The sequence below is a fragment of the Bactrocera oleae genome, chromosome 2 (assembly GCF_042242935.1).
Source record: "Bactrocera oleae isolate idBacOlea1 chromosome 2, idBacOlea1, whole genome shotgun sequence".
NCBI classification, from domain to species: domain Eukaryota; kingdom Metazoa; phylum Arthropoda; class Insecta; order Diptera; family Tephritidae; genus Bactrocera; species Bactrocera oleae.
The window spans coordinates 22,143,588-22,169,955 of NC_091536.1; the positions used below are offsets into that span (position 1 = coordinate 22,143,588).

At 34.5% G+C, this 26,368-nt stretch overlaps 1 protein-coding gene and 1 long non-coding RNA gene across 5 annotated transcripts in view; one reads left to right on the forward strand and one right to left on the reverse strand.

The window, feature by feature from the left end:
* Window positions 1-26,368, reverse strand: part of pnr (pannier) — a 36,905-nt gene that overhangs the window by 3,307 nt on the left and 7,230 nt on the right. The gene's annotated exons all lie outside the window — the stretch shown is intronic.
* LOC138857831 (uncharacterized) lies at window positions 2,212-3,244 on the forward strand. Its single transcript, XR_011397031.1, has 2 exons — window positions 2,212-2,785; window positions 2,849-3,244. It is a non-coding gene; the product is annotated as an uncharacterized lncRNA (long non-coding RNA).

Consider the following 26,368-nt stretch of genomic DNA (forward strand, 5'->3'; position numbering starts at 1 on the left):
ACATTGTCTGTGCATTGCCAGCTACCGTTCACAAGCGAGAACAAATGGAAACGAAATGCTTGGCTCTGATTGGCTAACGCGACGCAAAGAGCAGGAACCACCCCACAAGTCAAATCAATACAAGGCATCGCCACCATTTTTATAGTTTTTCCTTTCTCTTGTGCACATCGATCGCAATGCCATTGTATAGGAGTTTTTAAGCGCTTTGGTATGCCAGCAAGTGTGGGTAATTCATATTAGAAAAAAAATTGTATTGTGCCCCTTACGCATGCTTTCGCTTCCACTGCGTATACATGCACGAGCTACAGCAAAATAACAATAGGCAATATTATAGCAATGTGTACTCGTTTGCTGCAAATAAATTTAAATTAACGCGAAAAATTATTTATTACATAAATATGGTATGTAATATGTATTCATACCAGGGACAGAAAATAACAGTCGTTGCATAATTTATATTATAAATAAATAAAATAAAAAATCACTATGAAGGAAGGTTGGGATATACATACATACAAGTATATGATGTAGGAATAAAATTTTTATTTTTTTTTTGTGGAAACTACACAAATATGTCAAAAACTTTTAAAACTTGCTTTTTATTGAAAAATCCCCACTAATATTATGAATGCGAAAGTCCGTTTGTTTGTTACACTTTTACGCAAAAACTGCTTAACCGATCATCATGAAACTATGTACACATATTCCTAATGGTAATAGCAAAAGGATAACTATTATTGTATTAAAAAGTATATAAATATAAAAAAATTATTTTGCAGGATCATATCTGTTTGCATCACTGATGAAGTTCATCGGAAATACGGGGTGGTTCAGAGAGAAGCCAATAGAGTGAGTGGATCTTAGTCCCGGTGGTATCACAATGGGCTGCCTAAAGGCCTCGGGGTGTCGAAAGACAGCCACTCTACCTACCTACCTAACTGTTTGTAAAATAAATTTCAAAATTTTGAATTTAAAAAAAAAAAATAAGTTTGGCAGCTATGATTGTTTGTCGAAAAATTTAAAAATGTAAGAAAACAAAAATGCATCAAAAACGTAAATCAGAGAAATACCACCACCATGAAGCTGATAATTGCTGTATAGTATTCGTGTACACACTACATATTTAGTGTTTTTTCTTTGTTAACACACTTTAATATTTATTTAAGGGATTCAATGCTAGCGGAGCCGCGGGAAAAGCTAGTAGTTAATAAACTTGATTTTTGCCCAATTCCTCATAACTGTTACGGTCGCTGATTCATACTCACATTTACATACATATGTATACATATACCATTTAATTTTTATAATTACTTTGAAAATAGCTATATATATACATATGTACATAAAATTTCAGCAAACCGCGTGATATTTTTTGTATACAATATTAAAACTATATCAATTATTAAATATGTTCGAATCTATACATTAAAATGTATTAGCTAAAAAATAGCTTACAGGTTTTGTGGAATTGAAGTGCTAAGATGTATTGTATATATGTGTACGTAAGTATATATGTATATTGATATACAATGTTATGCCACAAATGTACATACATATGTAGCTAATTAAATAGCTCAGCGACCTCAAGTATCTAGATGTGTTCGTACAAATATTACTACGCATGTTTGCATATATGTATGTATGTATTCACATATGTATATGGAGGCAAATACATATGGCGGCATTACTTGGTTAATCTATAAATTGTATATCGAAAATCGAAAAAAGTCGAAATGCTTTTATCTTATCCGAAATAAATAACGATGATGTATGAAAACTGAAGAACGAACAGTTGAAATGAATTCAAATAAGAGCCAATGCAGAAAACAGATGCCCAGCTGACCAGGCGAAGTGTGCTAATGGTTTTGAAACAATTTTATTTTTCAAGTTTAAGAGCATACAACTTTTTATTTTGAAGTTGGGTCGAAAATTTCATTCAAAAAATGTCTTATGTGCATTTGCAAAAATCTACACATCGATTAACATGATTACATATAAAAGAAATTATTATTATTTTAAATTAAATTTACTTAGTTTGAAAAATTTATATTTATATATACGTATTTGCACACACTTCATTAAATATTAACAAATCGTAATTTAAATTCATAAATGCATATGACTAAGTAATTCTAAAAGAACATGAACAAAATATATAATATTTCACTGACACATAAATTACATATACATATGTATATACACAAATATGTACATATTTACAATGAATGTTGCTTTGTTGGATAATATAAAGCTGCGATACGCCGAATGGTTTGCACTCGACTATGAGAGTCGCCGTTGAACGAATACAGTTAACAACGCACTAATCGACTTTAGAAGTATAGAGAATACAAAATACTTTTGAAATTTTTGAAAAAAAAATTTTTTCAAGCATAAGTGTCAATAACATTTTTAACAGAATTACAAAATTAAATACACAAAATTGTAAATTACACAACAATATTTTGTATGCGCTTACAGAAAACGCTTTAAAAAGCGTAATATTAGTTATTTTGCGGTATTGAAATTATATAAATATTTGGGAAAAAATAAAATTAAAGAATTTCTGTCATGAAAACTGCCGTTGTCCTACTACTGTTAATAATTACAGCAGCATTGGCCAAAAAGGAAAGTCCACGTCGTGGTATTGCCAATGGACCACCAACTCTGAAGTGCAATGACTACGCCGATGTGCTATCACCCACGCGTTTGTTTTTATTGAGCTTGGCGATGATATTGTTGGGTTTAAAACAATCGCCATTGATGCGAATGGGGTCGAAAGATGCTGGTAAGTGGAGCTTATATTTTTTGCAACTACAGTAACATAACAGTTCATATTCAATTTGCTTAGCAAATAAATGGCGGTGGACCAGTCATCGACAAAGTGAGGTGAAAACTTGAAGATATTACAAAATCACAGCTATACATACATACATGTTAGAGTAATAAAAGGATAACTAGTACTCTATTATATATATTTGTACATATAATCATGCATGCGTATATATGTATGTATTTTGAATGATTCTGCTAAAAAATTGTAAGTTTAAAAAAAAGAACACAATGTATTAGAAATGTTGGTTATAAAAAAATAGCGAAAACCGCTTTGGTGCTACTCAGCAGCTGAACCCATCACCTATTTAGTAGTAGTGATATTTGTTTTTTTTTTTTTTTTTTGGAAAAATATTAAAACGTAGTAGGGTACATGTTTCTATAAAAAAATAAAAAAAATTTTATGGTGGTTGAACTTTGATAGTGTTTACAAATTTATGCCGGAATTCAATAACATATTTATTAAAAATGTTTCAGAAGTTTATTCTTTTTAATTTCTTAAATCTTTAACGCCTAGCTTTGACATTCCGTCGGTAAAATAAAGTAGTTCAGGTAAGTAGTTTAATTTAGCCAGAAAAGTCTTGTGGCAAATACTCGTTGAACGACAACAAGCCTTTCAACACCTTTCACAGCTGATATTCATTGTAATGATTTTATTAAATACGGCGGCGTCAACTTTGATCTTCTCCCAACATGGTGCGAAAAAACGGTAACAAGTATAAACGCGAAGTGGAGGCAAATAAAAAATGAATAAATGAATGTTGACAGCACGTCACATTTTATATCATTTTCCACATAAATATGCAAATAAACAAATATTTAATATTTAACTGAAAATAACTTAATTTGTGTTTTAAAATTAAGACGGCTCTATCAAGCAAAATGCCAATACACCAACAAAAACAAACGAACAGCGACAACACAAAGGCACCTATGGACCACGCGTGGATAATGACGCCAGTAACCAGCCACCAGCCACCAGCAAGATCAGTTGATCAAAGCGAGCGCCTAACCTGTCTACAAGGCGCAAGTTCAGTGGCGGCCACTTCAAACCCCAAAAGTGCCGGATGGCGCAGCGCGTACAAGAAAGTAAATGGAATGTCGAGTGAGGCTCAGAAGCGAAGACGAACTTACGCATTGTCAACAGGCAAAGGTGGAAAAAGCAAAGCAACAAAATATATGTTTCATTAAAGAGGCTAAAAACGAGAACACACAACACACAAATATATTGTAATAAAAGAACAAAACAAGACAAAAAAAAAAAAATAATACAAATGAAAGGAATTAAAAACGAAAAGGATGAGTGTAGATTGAAAATGCAGCAAAAATATTAAGCCAACAGCAATAAAATTTCCATAAAAAAGGGACTAAAGTGGTGCCGTAGCCGGTGCCAGCGGAGATCGTTAATAATTTGTCACACAAGCGTTGCAAATAAAAACAAACAAAGGATCAGCACTTGGAACTGGAGTGAAGTGGCTCTCAAGCGAGGCCAAGTAAGTGATCTTTTGTGAACGCAGCGCGGGTGCGTAAGAAGAACGATGAGTGTTTTCGTGCACGATAATGATGAAGAGCCCTGATGAGGGTGCTATTGCAGATTGGCAGTTGAAAAATCACAGCCCTCGAATAACCGAACCGATAATGCCGAAAACGAATGTTAAGTGTTGCATGTTTCAAGAGGTAGAGGCGTTCTGACGAACGCTTAAGGAAATGCTGATATGAGGTGAGTGAGTATGGTGAGAGACATTGATCGTGGCGAGGTGCACAGATCGTTATCTAGCAGAAGTTAATGCTAATAATGAAGTTTGAGAACAGCCAGTGTATATACATATCTATATGGATACATATGTTATGTATGAATATCAGAGATGTATGTATATAAGTGATAAAGTTAATTAATTGCTATTTTGTAGTTGTGTGAGAGCTTCGAGATCTCAACTAAGTTTATAACAAAAGCATATTAAAATTATGTGTGTTTTTTCTTTTTGCAAAATAAAAGAGTTAGTCACTTATATAATACCGCCAGTACCTATATATATGAACTATCTGAATTACTATGATCATAATGACGTCTTTTCTACGACGGCAACAACAGCAACGACAAACCCTTTCAGCTTTCCTTGCGAACAAAGACGCCGCCGTCCATTACATGGCACTCAGAACCAATGGAGCTGCCGCAGTTGCTGTCGACAAGCAATGCTACAACTTAGTCCCTCCACTGCTGTTAGCGTTGGGCGCTTGCAACGCTAACTGTGCGTCTCTTTTACTTTGTGTGGCAAAACGGTGGTACAAGAGTGCGGACCTTGTTGGCGGAATTTCGCTTTGAAAACACTCTTAATGCATTTTCGAGTGGATCAATTTGTCTGGTGGCGGATCGCTTGCGTTTGTATTTGCATTTGCATTGCGCTGGGATTTTATTTATTGCCGTCACCGAAGATGAGGTGCTGCTGCTAATACTTTTTGCCAAGGATCGAGCTTTGCGCCAACGTATATACCATATGTATGTACATACATGTATATGTATGGTATATGTTAGCTGTGGTGTTGACTTGTGTGTGTGAGAGTTGGCTGCGCGTAGCACAAATGAAAGCCAGCAAAGGAAGTGCAGCCAGTTGGGTGATCTTGTTAAAGGATGTGTTTTTTGTTTGTTATTATTGTTGTTTTTTTTACTGCGCTGACCGCGCTTATGTGATTCGCTGTGCGTGCAACCGGATGACTAATAAGCATGTGCTTCACTGAATTTTAAGTAGATTTAGCTTACACGCTTGCTTGGGTGCGATTATAAAATTTTTATTGGCAGAAAATAAAGTGTATCGGATAAATATATGTATGTATGTATATGTAGGTAGAATAATAAATGCAAGTACAAATATTTTTTAAATCAATTTTATGATCCTTTCTGGAAAATGTTTGCAAAAGCTCGAAATTTATCACGAAAAATGTTCAAAATTCAAAGACTTCAGCCATTTCAGCTTGATAAAAATTATAGCATGCATTTTATTTCAGCAGGACATTCCTATGAGTATTAAAAATCTCAAATATTAACTACTAGGTAGAATAAAATAAATTAACTAATTTTCAATTGATGCAAATTGTAACACTGTTACTCTGATTCTTGCGGTGATAATGTATAGGTTCGAGTGCTGTTGCCAAAAATACCGAAAGCGTATGAAAGCGAATTTACTTCTTGGTAATTTTCTTTATTACTTCTGTCACAATTTTTATTTAAAAAAAAAATTTCAAAATCTTTTTAACAACACCTAACAGTAATGCTGTTGTTGTTGCTTCACTTTTAGCTTAACAATACGCTCGGGAGACCAGCAAGAGTGAATTGTGTGGTATTCTAATACCAACTTTTAGACCGTCTCAATGATTCCTACATAAATTATTTTTCAATATTCTTTGATCTTTCAAGTTTGTTGTTTTGAGTTACTATATAAACTTAAAGTTGAGCTGTAATGCTCTTTAGCTACAGGCTTGGATAGGCGCACTCTTGCAGATATACATACATACATACATATATAACTATTGCAGATATATGTACATACATATATATCTATTATATGTATAAGCGTGTTTCATGTGGCAAGTTCAAGTAAGAATTTATTAGTAGGTTAAAGGCAAATACAATATATAAAATGAAGGCTACCCAATGCAAATACGTTTTCTCTTGACCAACTTATATACATATATATCTTAAAAATATATATTAAAATTACGTGTCACGTTTTCTCCGCGTTAACTCCTAAACTACTGAACCGATTTGAGTAAATTTTAGCATAATCTGAGCAGTTTAATGCAAATACAAATTTTTAGTATAGTTTATAGCTAAGTCATTTTAAAGGTAAAATAATTCATAAATAATAAAATATATTTCTAAACATAGGCATTTGTTCAAAATTAAAAAAAATATATATTATTATTATTATTATTATTATTATATTGTTCAGTAAAATGCCAAATGGCAAATTCATAATTTTTCTCTTGACAAATATTTGTATAAATCAGCAATCAAAATTAAACCTCAAGTACAATCACTTGGGTTTTTGTACCGTTATTAACGTTTTCAGCTTTATTCGTATATAATATTTTCACTGTATTGAATAATTTATTATAAGAGTATTTATTGTATAACATAGCCAAAGCAACGCGTGGTCGCATCTACTAGTATGTGTAAGTATTATAACATTTCTTTATTTGCTTTAGCGGATAGCTTATTATAAAAAATTTCTATCTTGACTTAATTTGCCACCGAATAGTATTATATTATATTATTTGTACATACATATACAGTCAACTATTTTTATTTATTAGCTACAGCAGATTCTAACTGTATGCACGATTTAGTCATCATATTTACTACACAACTACAACAATAAGCATTCGCTTCAATATTTATTGTATTTCACTTACATTGTTGTCATTTGCAATCATTAGTATGCCCATTTTCGCATGCGATATTTTTGTAATTGCTTTGCGATAGTATTTTTTGCAAATGTGCTGTATTCTGTTGCGCTGAGTTTTATGCAATAAAAAGTATATAACTTTTTACTAATTATTCGCTTTCAATAAATGCGGTTGCACTATACACATGTTTATTTATAAATATTCACTAACGAGTGGTGTTAAAAAGACGATAATATTTTTTATTGAAATTACGTTATAACCACAATAAAATGCCAAATAATTTTTTTAGCACGCATATGTACGCGCGCATGGCTGCATGGTATGTGTTTGACTTCGAATATTCACATCAAAAATTCACAAAAGACGATGAAGCTGCATAATTACAAATTGAGATAATTAAAATCAAAGCGCAACATTAAAACTGTTTTTCGAAACAAAGACTCAGTGGTTAATTGCAGGCACACAATCGAATTGTATAAGAAACTACGAATTGGACAACAACGAACTGAACTGAATGCCTTGAGGTGTGCAAACAAACTAAAAAAGTCCGCAAAGTAAACAAAAACTTAATCCGAAAATCCAGTCCGGAAGAGACCAGCAGCCACAGACACAGCCACACACTGATGCAGATACGGTCGATGGATAGGCAGACAGACGAACGCACGGACGTACGCGCAATCGCCGCCTTTTGCTAGTGTAAAAGTCAATTTCATCAATGGTCCCTGTGAATGTGCAGCAGAGCAGAAGCGGACGTGGCAGTGACGTCAGCCGCTGCGCGCCAAATGATGGAGACAACGTACAGCGTACTCTATCTTACGCATCAACGGATTGCCGCGCAACGCAATTGGGAGCAAGTGAGACACACATACAATATATGCGTGTGCACTTTCTTTTAGTCTACAGCTAACAAAATCAACAGGTAAATGTATATACATACATATATACCGTTGACGTCGCAGCGGTATAGGGGCGCTTGAACGTCAGAAAACCATCCAAAAAGGATCGGATTGAGTGTCGCCTGCGGTGCTGACTTCGCACAACGAATGACAATGACAGCGAACGGCGCTTACACAAAATTGGGCAATCACACTTCGGTCGCAGGCTACCACGGCTACAGTATGTCCGACAGCGATTGAACATACAGACAATCACACATACGCTTGTATATGGGTAACTGGAATTTGGCTGGAACTAATGCTGTTTGAAATCGGAACAGGTTCTTCATAGGCTGTGTTTGGTCACATTTATGAACGCGGCGTTTCAATGGAAGTCACAAGTTATACAAAAACCAAAAAGATTTCAAGTCAAAACTGGCGTCAAGGTTTAACCATTTCTAAGCGAATGCATTAGTGATATGTATACACACAATTAGGATATGAGACCATTCTACAGGCACTTAAGAACACTTACATATATATGGGTTGAATACCAAAATAAACAAGTGCTCAACGGTAGCTGAGCTATGTGTACTCGTAAGTGGTTAAAACGTTAAGTCAAAGGTATGAAAGTAGGCTGGTACTTACAAATAATTAAGGACTCGCCTCTTTTTAATGCATTGTGTCATATTGTTGGGCGATGGAATCGGTTCTCGCAGCGCTTAGTTGTTTGGGAAATTAATATTTGTACTTATAGGAAAATGTTGTTGGTGTCGTGCCAAGTCATAATTGTTATAGAGTTTGTTATTTCGGTTTCTGTACAATGAAATTATTTTTATACCCTGAACAGGGCCACCTGAAGTTGGCCACAAAGTTTGTAATACCCAGAAGGAAACGTCGGGGACACCATTATATGTATATACATATATATATATGGTACATATGGTATATAAATTAAGAGCATGGCGAAATGAGTCGAAATAGCCATGTCCGTCTGTCTGTATATATGCGAACCAGCCCTCAAGCTGTAGAGATAGCGTTCTAAAATTTTGCACCTGCCCTTTCCTCACTAAGAAGCTGCTTATTTGTAGGAACCGTCGATATCAAACCACTATAGCATATAGCTGCCATACAAACTGAACAATCAATATCATGTCCTTGTATGAAAAGCTTCTTCAATTGACGAGATATCAATGCTACAACCTATTATTTTATATCAAATATTATCGACATATTTCAATATTAATTTTGAACATATGATTTTAAAGAGCCTAATGTACATTTCTCATAAAACAAAAACTAAATAAAAATAATTAAAAAGAACAAAAAAAATTGTTTATAAAAAAAAAATTTCGGAAAAATTGAACGTATGTATATCTTATTGAAAAGCTGACAAAAAATCCTATATAATAGGTCGACTAGCATTGTTTAGAATAAAATACTTTTTTCGAGCGTTGAAATTTTGAAAATTCATAACCCGAAAATTTTGATATTGAGTCGAAATAAAAGAAATACGCGTACAATATTGTGCCACAAAGAACACAAAAAAATACATGTTTTGTACGAACGCATTTGAGCGTTGCAATTAGAGTTTTATATTTTGGATCGTATTTTTGATTGAATATTACGCAGTCTCCGGGTGTTTTATGCGAATTTTGTCATCGCAGACATCTCCTCGAAGGGAGGCTGCTATTATAAAAATAAAACTATAGTTTATTGGTCAAAAAGAGATCTTTTAAATACGAATGAATCAAAGCATGATATATATTTTGACTTTTTTTCTGCTGAATAATATAATGAGCTTAAAACAATTGCAAAACATAAACATAAAATTAAAATAGAAAATCTATATTAGTTATTGCTAGGAAGCAAACATTATGTAATGCGAGAGAGAGAGTATTTTTTGCAAAATTACTTAATTACTTGACTATAATATAATTGAAATTATGTTTAAAAAATCGAAACAAGTGTTAAATTATAAAATATGCCTGTATTGCTATACTTTAATGCGAATTTACTAAAACTACTTCTTCTCTGCAATTTAAGTAACAAAGAAGTTGTTAATATCCGGTAAGCTCCTAACATACAAGTATACGAGTATGTGAGTAATAGTGACTATGTATATACAGAAATAAAAATATTTATATTTTTTCCACCAGTTTCTTTCACACTCTTTAATTGTGCGATTGTGAGTGTGCAGCTCACAAAGTTAATAAAATGTCAATAAAATTGCAATAAAAACTCAATAAAACGCTCTTATGCACTTTACGCCCTCAATCAATAAAACACATGCACATACATATAAATAATTACACATACACGTTCATCAATGTGCTTTAATGCAATTTAAATGGACGATGAGCGGGTCACAGAATCCACTTAAAATCATCACAAAAACCAAATCAATTTCGTTTCTGTAGTTGCCGACAAGCCGAACGCAGCAACGGAGATTAACTAATTCATGGATACAAATCAAGATCGGCAGCCGGTAGTATAGAATGCAGCGAACAGACGAGAGCGCAGATTAAGAGGTGCCAATGTGATTGCAGGCTGGCGCTGTGGCTGAACTGAGTTTCCCAAACTGCTTACAATTCTTTGTCTTTGGTTGCAGTTCTCGTTTTCATTTCCCGCTTGAGGTAATGAAACGCTCGCATTATCCACCTACTTGGTTGGCGTAGAGCGGTAATGGAGTGCATTATGCATTCGTGCATACTTAAATACAAATAATCAGCTAAGTTTTCGAAAGCCGAAAGGCGCCGCGAAGGTAATGCTGCACGTGAATGAAAAATTCAGAGCAATTGAATTGCTTGAGTGAGTTTAGGGGGAGCAGAATATGTCACTGGTGGCTTTGGGCACACAAAAACAAAACCACATACTTGTACGTATGTATATCACTCTATGGTATCCCAATGCACTTGTCAGCGAAATAGATTGAAAAATGGTAAGCGCCATCACGATAACAACAACAATGTACACAAACATACATACATACGAGTATGTAGCCGTTTAAGTCAAGCGCGTAACCACAAACCTTTAGAAAGCCGACGGCAAGCCGCAAGACACACTTCGTAAGCGACAAACCGCCAAACCCGCAAACCCACAAACCAAGCGGCTAAAAGACACTTCACGTACGTACAAGCATATCTGCTTTGGTATGTGTGTAGATGTGTGTAAATACATACATAAGTATTGATCGTTCATGAGTGGAGCGGCACTCAGCGCGTTGTCTTAATGTAACGACAAAGTCTCCTCTTAACGCGCTCTCGGTTTAGGATTAATTGAAATAAGTTGTGGCATGACGTTTGTTTCTTTTTTAACTAATTGTTTATGCCGCCCTTTGTTACTTTTGTCGTTGTGCGCTCTATTGTCTCTTAACTAATTTGGCTCTTGCTCCATTCAATGGTTGTGAAAAGGAAATTAATAGAAAAAAATTATTGGAGCCAAAGCAATTATCGATTGTCTGACAATGAATTGTGTGCGCGTAGATGCTGCAGCCGATATGAGGCACATGGCATGGGAGTGGGTACTTGTCTGCAGCGTTTATAGATATGTACGCCAGCTTGCTGGATATTTGTATATTTGGTGAGAACAGATGATCGATAATACACTGAAGTCAATTGACAATTTATTGAAATTATGATTTTGTGCTAGAAAAGCACTCACCAGTGGCAGCTGCGTAGCAAAGATTATTTTGTAATAAAATTATCGACAAAACTATTTAAAGCGCAGATCTAGTAAGTAGGTTGGTAATAAAAACGTTTTCGTGTTATGCAATAATTGTAGGAACAAAACAAACAACTGCGAATGGCTGTTGGATTTTATAATAAGCCTGCTAAAATTGTATTTGCTTCAAACAAGTACAAGCAGAGGGACAAAAGTTTTCAAGTTTATATAAATCTTGTTTCCTCGTATATAATACATATCGTCACCTGAAATGCAAGAGAACGTATGGTTAAAAAATTGAAATTGAAGTTTTTTTATTACGATTTACTGCATCGTATTACATATGTGTAATAAATTTCAAGCTTCTGCTATCAATCATAATCAAGTTATAATGAAAATCAACATTTTGTTGCAATATGAGCAGTTTCTACTTTATGCGGTTACATACAGTCTGAATTTTCAAAAAAGCGATTTTTTTAAAAAATATTTTTTCTTAATGTACATATATTTAAGAATACACACAGAAAATTTCACATCGTTCCGGTGAATATTTTCGAAGTTACACGCAAATTTGAAAAGGCGTTTCTGAGTGCTTGGAAGTATGAGGCCGAAGCGGCAGCGACTACCTGAACGCTGAACTTTTTCGATCGCAGAGCGCGTGAGAGCACCCGAGATGAAAGAATGGCTCGCAGACAACATCAGCTCGAGTTATTAGAAGCAGCTGAATCGGCGATGGGTCTCTTATATGGGCCTGGAATAGACGACTCCATGTAAGTTGAACAAAAACATTTTGTTATACCATGTAAAGTGTATTCCAAACTTTAAACGCGTTTTTCTCAAAATAGCGTTTTCCAAGTCGGTGACCAACATTACTCGAAAACGGCTTAACCGATTAGGCTCAAATTTTAGAAACTCACTTTTTAAAAATTTCGAAGTAATTTTAAAGATACAGCAGTTAGAAAAAGGTCCTATGCGGAGCACTAAATTGACAGACTTGAAACTTTAAACACGTTTTTTTCAAAACTTTTCTCCATCGTATGTCAAAAACGATTTGATCGATTAACTTGGAATTTATGGCGTACACTCAACATCTGTAAACATATGAAGGTTTTCTTTTGACTGTGTCTTCTTAAAATATGTTTAATTATGCCCTCAATAATTAATTTTAAACCAATTGACGCAGTCGATTGTTTTTTTAATTCCCAAAATAGCCTTGTTTATATTCTGTCACACCAGGTGTGCTCCTTAAAGGCACTCTAGCGCCTCTATTTCGCAATCATATTTTTCATCTTGTCTATTGCTTAAGTTATGAATTTTGCCATATATAAGAACTACGTGATATTAATTATTTTAAGTGAAAAGATTATGGTCAATCATTTAATCATCAAAAATATATAAATTTAAATACATATTAATGCTGTTATATTTGAAACAGTTAACCACATTTATATATAAAAGCATAACTACACACAAATCGAAAATCTGAATAAAGATTTACTTGAATAACGGATTATTATTAAAAACGCGTTATCTTTGAGGTTTTCAAATCTTTAAAAAAGCAAATAAGGGAGTGCCAAGTTCGGGTGTAACCGAACATTTTAAACTTTTGCAACTTGCAAGAATCAAAGCCCGAGAAATTCCTTCAGCTGCTGGCAAAACTTTATATTGATAATTTCACTAAAATATTACACATTTTGACCAACTTGCACGGTTAAAAGACAGGTGCAAAAACAGAAATAATTTTACGGGGTATATTGGCGTTAGAGAAACGGACGGGTTGATTGCATTAATTTTGACATTGCTCAGGTATACTCGAGTACATATTTTGAAGCAATTTTATACATAAATAATACTCACTGTCCGATATATTCTGCATAAAACTTTTTAGAATAGCGAAAATCATGATTAGTAGTATATGGCAGTTGGGGGTAGTATTGGACCGATTTTATCAATTTTTGCCACCACATATTACTAACATGCCACATACTAATAAAATGCTCCCAGGGTTTCATTAAGCTACCTCACATACCATTACCAGTTATATGGAGTAAAGTCCAAAAATACACTGTTATGATTAAAACACGCATATTGGTCGATATATGCAATATATAGTCAACCATAAGTTCGAAAGTCATCATGTTAGGTATATGGGGTCTTGGCTTGAATTGCATTCTAGAAAGTGCAAGAATCAGATCGAATTTAAAATTGTGTTATGTGGGAAGTAAGCGTGGTTTTAGGCCTATTTCGCACTGAAACATAGAAATGTCAGATGTGTTGTTACGTACCAAATTTGGTTGAAATCGGTTGTGTAGGTCCCGAGATATGGGTTTTCTTCTAAAAGTCAAAGGTTTTTGTCCAATTTATGTTTTAGATTCTATAAAACTTAATTGTACGGGAATGGGCGGGTTTATCACTCGATTTCACATAGGGATGCTAAAAATATTTGTTCTGAATGAATTATGTTATTAAAGCTTTAGCGGTTTAGGAGGTATGCACATTAAACCTTTTAGAGGGCGGCAATACTCAAACAGTCTTGTATCTTATTTAGTTATGGAAATTTATTGATTTTCGATTAGTGGCGTTTCGTGGCAATGGTCCGACAATACGCATACCGCTTGCAATACCAACCGTCTTACGGCGCACAGAAATATGTGTACCAAGTTTCATCAAGATATCTCTATTTTTACTTAAGCTACAGCTTGCACAGACGGACGGACGGACGGGCGGATGGACAGACAGTCACCCGAATTTCAACTCGTCTCTTCATGCTGATCATTTATATATATATATATATATGTATAACCTTATATCTAACTCGATTAGTTTCAGGTAATACAAAGAACCGTTAGGTTAGAACAAAACTGTTATACTCTGTAGCAACATGTTGCAAGAGTATAAAAATTACCACAATGACAGAAAAATTTATTGTGGTTATTATATGTTAAATACGTTTATTTTTGTGCTCTTATCAATGTGTTATTAATATTATAATTGAAATAATAAATTAGTGGCAGCTCAATTAGCATTCAACACTTCATTACGAGCATTATTAATTAATGGCTACCCGCATACGTCCCGCTATGCTAATAGGTGTTAATTTCAATTTTAATGCTTATAGAAATTGATGGAGAGAAATATATTCGTTTAGGTATGGGTGTACCGATCATGAAATGCGATCCGCCACTTAAAGCGTCGATCGACGTGCGCGCACAACGATAAACAGTCTCCACAGGTGAGCAATCCAACAATCACCCTAACATACATACACACAATATTTATTTATATGAGGAAGCCAAAAAGCATTGTGTCAGGCTAAGGTTTCGGCACGCGTCTTCCAGGAAGGCGTGGACAAACAGATTTTATCAAGCGCTGTGCACAGAAGCTGTTTGCGTTGTGAGACAAATTAATAGGTTTATGAATTCTTGCTTTATTTAAAAAAAATTCATAAGCTAATATTTGGAAAATTATAAAAGTATTTTACATAAAATAATCCTTTCTTTATTTCGGATTGAAAATAAAGCTTAAGTAAAAATTGAGATATATTGATGAAACTTGGTACAAATATATGTTTCTAGCCACGCCCACTAAACACAAATAATCAAAAACCTTTAAATTGCCATAACTAAGTAACGCGAATCGCATGAGGAAGGCGCATCTGTGGTTTTAAAAAATGATGGTGAGATTTTAATGTAAATATCTTCCAAGCCCTGCAGGCTATAACTTCCAAATTTGCCCCGGATAAATTCTGCCGACAACTCTTACGACACTGTGAAAACCGGTGAAATCGAATGATAATCTCTCTCCTCATATAACGGTTTTTTTAAAAACTACTAAAAGGGGGATAAATCAATAACTAAACCTGTCAGCGTCCCTTGGCCCCCATATACCTAATAGAAAGATTTTCGAACTTCCAGCTGACTTTATATCACAACTATCGGCAAACTTTATTTAACTCACACAAATAAAGTGTAGCCAACAACTGAAGCCGTTTCCCCAGCTTTGATGCTTGCAAGTTGCAAAAGTAGAAATGGTTTGGTTGCGCCCGAAATCAGTCTTTTCTTATTTGTACATATTTATAATGTTATGGTCAGCTTAAGAGACGCTTTTTTTCAGTCTCGACGTAGCTTAAGAGAATATTTGCTGAATAAAATGCTGAATACCAATGATTGCAGATCATTCGTTCTCCCCATAACAGCAACAAATATCGGCTTCTGTGGTCCCGTAATTCGGTTAAACTATAGTGATACACCTCAAACGCTCAATAATTTTGGGATTTTTAAAAAATTTTACAAATTTTTCTCATATTTTAGAAGGTCTCCAAGCATAGTTAGCGTGGCATATTAAATTTAGTACTATTATAACCGTAAATATACCTATATATAGAAGCAAAAAATATGCCACTGCAACGGGAAACTTTCAGCGGGTTATTAATATATAATTATTTGTATATGTACCACATATATTGTACCATAACGTACTTTTGTGTAATTACTCATATTGGACACATACATACACACGGTTCGTCATAGTCATAAGCTAACCGATATCCAAGCGATTATAAGTAGTGCAACATATAATTTTGTAAGCTGACGAAGAGTAACCTGCATGCCCATATACTTCTAGTAAGTACGTCTTGTGTTAGTGTTGGCATTCTTTATATACGAGTCACATATCGAACTGTATTTACTTACAGTGGGAACCACATGATATCCTAATGCTGAAACTTGCACATGCTAAGCGATAAGAACATATGCAACTGAGCAAATTGTAAACGCATGAAAAGCCCGCAAGTAGAAAAGCAATAATATATCGTGGCGATATGAATTGATGGATATTAACTACTGGTTGTCGCTGCTGATATGTGGCGCAGCTCGTTAAAATGTAAATAAAGTAGCGAAGTGAGGAATTGTAAAAACGATTAAAACTATGGTACAAGTGAAATAACACGTCGACGAAGTGCAGCAATGTGAAAAATAGAGCATACTCGTATATATATATAAATATACTTATATGTATATACAGTTATTGTAGTGCGGTGCTGTTGACTGATTGCTGACAAGTCGAGCGTTGACTCACTAATGCATTATCATAAAAGCGGTTATCGCCCAGCTCCATGTCAACAAAAACGATCGAAAAATACCGCAGAAAATTTAAATAAATGACGGGTGGTACGCAAACTCAGTGCGCTGAATTCAAATCCATGACAGTTTAGCTGATAAGTTTACTTTAATGGGAAAAAAGAGAGCGAAAAAAAGAACGAGCTAGTGTGGGTACAACGGAATTGGTTAACACCTACATATATATACATGTCTGTATTAATGTAAGGATACAAACTTTGCACGTGCAACAGCGACGCACGACACCCAACACAATTTTTATGTAGCAAAGCATATATTTTTTACACGCACTCAACATTTTAGTAACACGGCTGTACATTTACTAGGCATTACATATATATGTCTCCCACGTATGTATGTATGACTGATATTGGTGTAATGATGGCGGAAATTGAACGTTATGCGCGCGCGCCTGCTGGTGTTTAGGCATTACCTACACGATTGTGCCGCCCGCAAGTGTACATTAAATTTTTTATTATGTACATAACTTCGTTTTGGTAGTTAATTAATTTAGCGTAATCGGCCGGTGCAATTACTGATTAATATGTATATACAAACATATATATATATATAATTATGCATACATAGTTTTGTTGTCTGCGTTTTGTTGTAACAAATAAAAGTATCGAAAATTATCATTGAAAAATTATACGACTTAAACACTTGGACAACACAAGGCTATGTATGTATTATGTACAAAAGACTTTAGCAACGAACTCGATTTATCAGCACAAATTTATTTATTATTCTTTTTGTTCTACTCACTTGTTACAAACTGTGCAGGTATGCATGCACATTCAAACAATAAATTGATATACCAATATTGTCAACATCACAGAGATGCTAAGAGCTATGCAACAATTTGTCAAAGTTCAAAACTTTTCTCTATAAATTAACATTCACCATGCCGCTAATACAATTTCTCGCCCAAAATCCCAAATAAGAAATCTATACACATATATGTAGATATGAGCACTACCTTATGGTACTTGCCGCGTTTGCCACAAAAACTGACTGGCGTCTGTTGTGGCGCTTTGATCTTGACCGCTAACGTGCTTTATTTTTTTATATTTTTTTATATTTTTCTTGCTACTTTTACTTTAGTTTTAGCTGTATTAAAAGCGTGGGTAAAAATTACGGAAAAAAATAAAGAGAAACAGCAGAGGAATATAAGAAAAAAATGCAATAATAAAAATGTGACCACACTGTTGTGACAACATTTCGGCACGCGGGTATACAAATTTCCTCGCCTTGCCGCACATACTCGTACAGACACGCGCGTCAGCGGCCACTCGGGACGCATAGCAGTATTTATAGGCGCTGTCGCAGTACAGTCGCTGTCGTTTCACTGTCACTAATTTGGTTGCACGGCATATACATTTGCTCGCACGGTGCCTCACTAATTCCTACAAGCGCCGAGTGGACGAAAGGTTGCGACAGCCAGCAAGAAATGGGCATAGCAAAGCTTTTAAGAGTTTTTTCTTCATACCTCGTACTTTTCTCATTTAACTGTCCACTGTCGAAAAGAATGTGTCGGTTTTTGCGTGACATTCGCTTGTGCAGTTGTACATTAGTGCCACTAATGGGGGTAAAAATTATGTTAAATTATAACTGTGTATGGAATTCGTATATATATTAAAAATATATGTATTCTGACATACACAATATGTGTGGTAATGTAGTTGCTGGCGCAGCGAGAGCAGTAGTTCCATACTTCGTATGCATATATTTGTATATGTGTATGCTAACTTGCAAGCCAAATGAAGGTGGTTCAGGTGTGTTATTTTAATTTTAATTGGAAATTAGCAAAAAACAATTTCTCATAAGTCTATCGAATTTGCGCATAATTAATAAATTATTCCAAAATTTAAACATTTGTATACAAAATTTCTGGTAACAATAACTATCAAATTTTTTCGGCAGTGTTTGTATAGAAAACTTTTTTTTTAGACGAGATATCTTCACGAAATTTGGCATGAGTTATTGTTTAAGGCAATAATACAATTATGCAGAAATTGTTCAGATCAGATCACTATATCATATAGCTGCCATACAAATTGAACGAACGGAATCAAGTGCTTGTGAGGAGATTTTGTATTTGTAAAGGGTGTTATAGCTTCGTTGCAACCTAAGTTAACGTTTTTTCTTGTTGTTTACCGTAGGTCAATATACGGACAATATCTCCTAGTGAGTATTGTTTTTTTAAGTTGCATTCATGAGGAAGGTCGGAGAGACATTTTTTTTCTTCAACAAATTTTACTGTGTATTTTTAAGACTTATAAATATACCTGTAAAATTTCAAAACTATTGATACAGTCGTTTTGTTTTTAATTCCTAAAAAAAAATGTTATGCCGTTACACTAGGTGTGCCCCCTAATTCGAAATACTAAAATTTTAGAATAAAAAAAATTTGCTAATTAAAAAATAGTTATCATTACAGCATTAAAATATATCAAATAGCCAAATAAGTGAAAGGCCCACTCCATAACGGTTATAAGTTGTAATACTGCTTAGCCATTTTAAGTGCATTCGACTTTTCAGATATCGAACTGACTTAATATTAAGAACTTTGCACACGCATATATTTGTATATACATATATCTATATAAGCATGAAAAACTTTATTAACACCATCTCTACTTAAAAAATTCCCAGCGTGTGCAAAGTTGTTCATATTACGTCAGTTCGATATCTCAAAAGTCGAATAAACTTATGCTTTTAGTATGCACTTTTAAATATATCCATACAACTAAGACCAAATTATAAATTATTATTTCTTCGAAAATCGATAATAGTTTATATGCATCATATTTGTTTCAGGAATTCAAGAGTTGGTGTACATAAGACTTTGATAAAGCGTAAGTGAACTTTGTAACACTATATACTACATACATAAACATAAATATGTTAGATGTGTATTACATATATATAATTTCCGATGTTCTAATTATCAGTTGACTATTTTAGAATATTTAATATTAAATATTATCCACATTTTTCGATTCTTACTTTCACTGCACACTCAAAACACCGATAATGTTGGTACGTTGCTCGCATTTGACATTGAAAGCACCGTAATAGTTAGTAAAATCGCTGTTAATGATTTCACAAAACAAGAACAATTCAAGCCTTGCAAAATAACAATAAAAACTACACAGTGCTTAAGGAAAAGTGAAACTGAAATAGAAGTTATACTGCTAAGGGAGGTCACAACGGAGGATTATACATACTTAATACTAACTGCTGAGCTACTTGCGCATGCTGTGCTCCGAGGGTGGCTCGGCAAATAAAACAACAACAGTAGTTCTATACTTAAATACGTCAAATGTTATTGGCTGATTAGATAACTTGTAGCTAGTCATTCACCGTGTTCAAGCGCCTTCGATTTATAGCAATTTTATGACTATTACTAATAGTCAACGAAAAAAGGCAAATGCCCAACACAATTTTATAACAAATAAAATAAAGCAATTACAACATAAATTATTGGCTGCTATAATATATATACATACGGCTATGCAGTTTCCGACGATTGCGCTATGGCCAGCCACACATACCAGTTGACTATGGAAGTAGCTTGATGCCACTGCAAGTGAGACCATGCACTCCTTGACTAGCTTCGAGCTCACTGTCAGCAAACTCTAGGCCTGTATAGCAGCTCTGCTATCGGAGTGGCTGCATACCACACTAAAAGAAGCCAATTTTGCATGAAAGACACTACAGTGGTCAGGCAGTCTGAAACAAGAGTTGACTGAGAACTCCCGACAGAAGACTCCCTTCCAACTTTCGCCTTGAGCTTCGATCCATCTGTGAAAAAGCTCACTGCGCCCCATCTTCAGCGAATCTGCCCCACCCATATATGCCTTGGAGGTATATGCGTGGATAAGATACCGCTGATAGAAGACGTACATCCGGGATTTATACCTCCTGGTAAATAAAACCCGTTTAGTTTTATTTGGATGGACAGCTAGGCCGATGCTTTCCGCTCAGCTAGCTACCACATTGCGGTACCCTTTTACGGTATCTACAAATTTTCTTTTAATCATGAGAGCAACATCATCTGCATAGGCTATTACCCGACTGCCTCGTCCCTGGAGTTCTTTCAATAGGTCATTTACTACTAAGATCCAGAGAAAAGGAAACATAACCCCACCTTGCGTGGTGCCTCTATTGACTTTTCGTTCTGTAACTGAGTAGAGAATATAGAAGCTGATTAAGGTTCGATTCGACCTCAAACCTCTCTACATAGTGCACTTATGACCGCTTCAGGCCGCACATTACTATATTACGCACTTATGCCAGCGCTTCTTCTAAGCGTCGAAACACTTCTCAAACTCGATTTTTGGGACAGTCTCTAGTTCTTTCAGTGATTTTCACCTAATTTGTAAAACGACGGCCTTTTAAGGTTCTTTTTATTTTTGGAAATAGAAAAAAGTCACACGGACTGGACTGGAACCCGTAAAATTGTATAAAATATCGTTCAGACTTTGGTCAAAGTGATGCCATGCAATGCCGCTAAGCTATAGATATTTAAAAATAAAATATCAGAGTGTTTGTATATTTTCAACGGAAAATCTTCACACGCCTTGGTCCAGTACTTAAAATCAATATGAAGGGCTCTAACTTTCAGGGATTTTGTTTATTTGGGTATTTCCAACAAAATTTTACGACGGGACCAAAAGAAAAATAGTTAAAAACAAGTAAGGAAGGGATAAGTTCGGATGTAACCGAACATTTTATACTCTCGCAAAGTCAAATGGTATACTCGTTTGAGATTTCTTTGTGGATTGACTGATATTTTCGGTAGAAGGTCAACTATAGGTACTGGGGTCCACATATTCAGTACCTAGGGGCTTGAACAGTTTTGGTTCGATTTAGAAAATTTTTGGTCACAAGGTGGCATACTTTAAACGTATTATTCACGCAAAGTTTTACGCCGATATAATCATTGTTGCTTGATTTGCATAGTGGAAAGTGAGAGAATCAAGTGGTATTTAAAATGGAGTCATATGGAAAATAGGCGTGGTTGTAATCCGATTTCGCCCATTTTCGCACTATGACATAGAAACATGAAAAGAACGTTACGCACCGAATTTGGTTGAAATCGGTTAAGCAGATCTCAAGATATGGGTTTTCACCTAAAAGTGGGCTGTGCCACGCCCACTGTCTAATTTTGAAAGCGGTGCCTATAAAGTCATCTTATACCATCTCAGAGACAAAATTTAATGTCGCGCTTTTAGTAGTTTTTAACAGTACCGTTATATGGGGAGTGGGCGGAGTTGCCACCCGATTTCAACTATTTTCACACCGTCAGTAGAAGTGCTAAAAACAGTGAATTTTGTTATTATAGCATTAGCGGTTTAGGAGATATGCTCATTAAACCTATTAGAGGCGGGACCACGCCCACTTTTTAAAAAAAATTTTTAACTGCAGATGCCCCTCCCTAATATGATCCTGTGTACCAAATAACAGTCTTGTATCTTATTGCGGAGCTTAGTTATGGCAAGTTATTTGTTTTTGATTAATGGCGTTTTGTGGGCGTGGCAGTGGTCCGATTACGCCCATCTGCAATACCAACCGTCTCACGGTACCATGAAACATGTCTACCAAGTTTCATAAAGATATCTCAATTTTTACTCAAGTTAGAGCTTGCACGGACGGACGGACAGATGGAAGGACGGACAGACGGACGGACGGACAGACAGTCACCCGGATTTCAACTCGTCTCTTCATCCTGATCATTTATATATATATAACCCTATATCTAACTCGATTAATTTTAGGTGATACAAACAACCGTTAGGTGAACAAAACTATTATGCTCTGTAGCAACAGGTTGCGAGAGTATAAAAAGAAATTTAATAAACATATGTAATATAATGTAGTGAAGCTTAATCAATTCTATATTATGTATAATAATTAATTAATTTTTAATTAGTTCTATCATTAATCATCTAATCATGTAATTATTAGAAAGCTATAGTGAATCTCCATTTTTTTTTTAGACTCGTCAAAAAAATTCTGGAAAATCTCTCACGAGTTTCACTTCTCAACTACCAATAATTCGCATAATTGCCGTAAGTTGTGCACGAATACATAAGTACATATGTTATGTATGTATATACAAAAGCAAGTACAAAACTATTTCTATGTATTAATTTCAATTGTCACGTGGCGAGTTATGAATATTTGCGCTGCGTGCAGCAATAAACTGCGTGAGCCATATGCCGAGTCGCAACCTCTAACCGCCACCAATGCTTGACCGCATTGACCTCATGGCGTGCGCTACAAGGCAATTGCATGTACAGGTGACGAAGAAGTAGCCCATAAATATGTACGCGTTCTGAGCCTAATTGCCAGCCACTTTAAAATTTTATGCCACTTTGACCTACCAAATGGACGTATAGGTACGTGTATTTATATAAATACAATTTTATGTACTTATGTATGTATGTGTGCCAATGAGTATAGTTATATATAGGTAAAGTACTTGTATATGAAAAAGGTAAACTATGGCAGCTGAGTGCTCACGACAGGCCTAAAAAATTTGCTGGAAAATTGTTCTAATGCACTGCCCGCCGAAGGCCTATATTTCATACCTCTGTATGCTTGGCGACACTGTTCCGGTCACTTGCTGTGTTCTTACTATGCATTCCATGCGACACTGCCTATTTTCACAAAAAGGTGCAAAGCAATTTCAATTTGCCCATTGATTTTTTATTAGCTTGAACTACTTGTAAAATGGAATCTGGTTGGCAAATTACTTTCCGCATGAAATTTTCAAATCGCTGTTATGTTTTTGAAATTTAAAAATTTTAGTTTTATCTTAAGATTATAGCGGATGTTGCGTTATTTTAATCTTCAAGAAAACAAACATATTTACGCCAGTTCTTTCTACTTGACTCCAATCGCTGTTTTATGGTATTTCATCGCGTTTTTTTTTTTAAATATAATTCATTTATTTATCGCTTAAAGCGGAAGTCTTTCAAGAAAAATCTTTTCAACTATACAAACCTTTAGTATATCGGTATGAATGTTGATGTTGATAAGCAGTAAATCATTTATCGCAACTTTGTTGTGCGCGTACAAAGGCACTGACACATAATTGTGAAATGAAAAAAAAAATACTCAAAAACTATGCCCGTTTATTGAAATATGTTAACACAATGTGTTGTGCTCAATGCTAGGGTGGCATGAGATCGAAAAAATGTGATTACTTATACACACTAGTTATTATTAGCAAATAACATTATATAATATAGACAAACTCGGCTGAATTTGGTTGGAAAATGGATTGTTTAATTTAAAAGCGATGTTTTTCGAGGTAAAAAACAATTTTTGTGTTAAGATCAATATGTGTTTGCGAATATGCGTATAAATTACTGCCTTTTTTAATTCAAAAAATTGAAAAATAACTTTTCTCTGTCAATATCAGTCATTACTGTGGGCATATGAAAAAACCAATGCACCAAATTGAAGTTCCAACACTAATTGTTGCAAGGTTGCACATAAGTAAAGTTAGGCCTAAATTTTACCATAAGCAAATTGCTAAAGATGGTTTGATGAAAATATTATTACATTTTTGAAGTTATACTTGAAAAATGGGTTCGTATTATTACGATTATTATTTAAGACTTTATTACAATTAAAATTATAATAAATAAGTTAATAAGCACTAGCTGCCAAGGCTATCGGCATTTCGTTTTTATTTATTTATTTATTCAAATTTCGTAATATACATACATACATATGTATGTAAGTGAAGAGTAAATATCTCCATTATTTCTCGAAAATAATTGTTTTCTTGCATATGATTGCCTCTACTGGCTTCGCAATAGCAACTCTTATTTGCTACCATCTTATGAATTCTTCACGGTGTCTGATTCTAACTTAGTAATTTTATGCTAAATATTTGTCTTAAAAAATAAATTCGTTATTGTTTTTTTTCTTATAAAGTCGGAATTTCCCGATATGTCTTAAAAATATGCGATTTCATTTAATTGCAGCCATCTTGGCTATTTTTCAACATAGCTGAGACTCTCTGAGAATACATTAAGGGGTTACATGGGTTTCACGGCTTCAAAAAAACAAAAACAATTTTTTTGTCTTATTTTATTCTACTTGTATAAGATCTTTAAAGTACTGTCCTAAATTCTAAAGTTGATACCAGCAATAGTTGTGGAGATACAGCTTTGATAAGTTGCGTGTTCGAGTTCAGCTATATAGTCACTCAAAACTTTAAACGCGTTTTTCTTGAAACTGTGTTTTCAAACTGAAAATTTTACACTGGTCCTCAAGATATCCTTTACAAAGTCTTGAATTCAATTACAATTATCTTCTTTCAATTACAATTATTTAAAACAAAAAAAAAATGTCGAGAAATTTTCACCAAAATTTGAGTTTTTTTTAAACATTCGCCAAAAATACAATTTTCACTTTATTTGTTTTTGCTCATAACAATACCTTGCTAATGGTCTTAGTTCCAACATGTATTTTTTTCTTTTTACTTTTGATGGACCTGTCAGAAGTTCGGCTGTCAACGCGAAAGCAGCTTGTTTCCGAGTGACGTCATAATGAAATGACGAAATGACGTCACAATGACCGCGTTTTGAATATTTTCTTTTGAAAATTTCACAAAATCTTTATCAAATATGTATCTTCGGAATAATAAAAAGTGTGCATGAAATATTTAATTTTTGATATGAAAAAAAAGATTATCAAAAATAGGGCGTTTTTTGCTCGACGCAACTTACGTAACCCCTTAACATCTGGACAATAAAATTTCCTCAATGATGGCAGTTAGAGAGTGTACTTTCAAATTTTCAATCACAGAAATTATGTCGCATACCGAAGAATGCAAATAAAATCTTCAAGCAGATGGAGAAGTGCCGCAATGCCATTTCCTTTTATAGACTGGAAAATAAGCAAAGAACTGGTATTAAAAGGATCAGGGTTCATCAATATCAGTAAGTATGTTAAAAAGTATTAAAGGCTTACGCTCTGTATGTTCTATACCACCACATAGTAAATAAGACCCCAAGCTTTGTATATTTGCTGCTAGCACTGTTTTGAATTGTACTGCGGTATTTTTAGTATGCAAATAAAATTGAAGAAATGCAGGTATGTTTAAATGAAATCCTTTTACAGCATTTCTGATATTAATGGTTAAGCGCTTTTCCTTCGGCACAATTCGTGATCATAAATTATATGGTATTTCCTAATGCTAATGGCTACCGTAAATGCCAATGAGAGCCGCGCTACAACTGCTGCATGACCCATGCATGCGAGGCCCACTTCAACATTCGCACATAACAGTATAACCGTGAATACAACGCTTGTCATAAATACATTAACACTTCAATTAGTCAACGATGATAGACTGTTTTGCTGTGGCCGTATAAGTGCTGAATAAAAATGTTGAATGCTGCAACTTCGCTGCAATACGTGTATGTATGTGTATTGGTATGCACATATTTATGG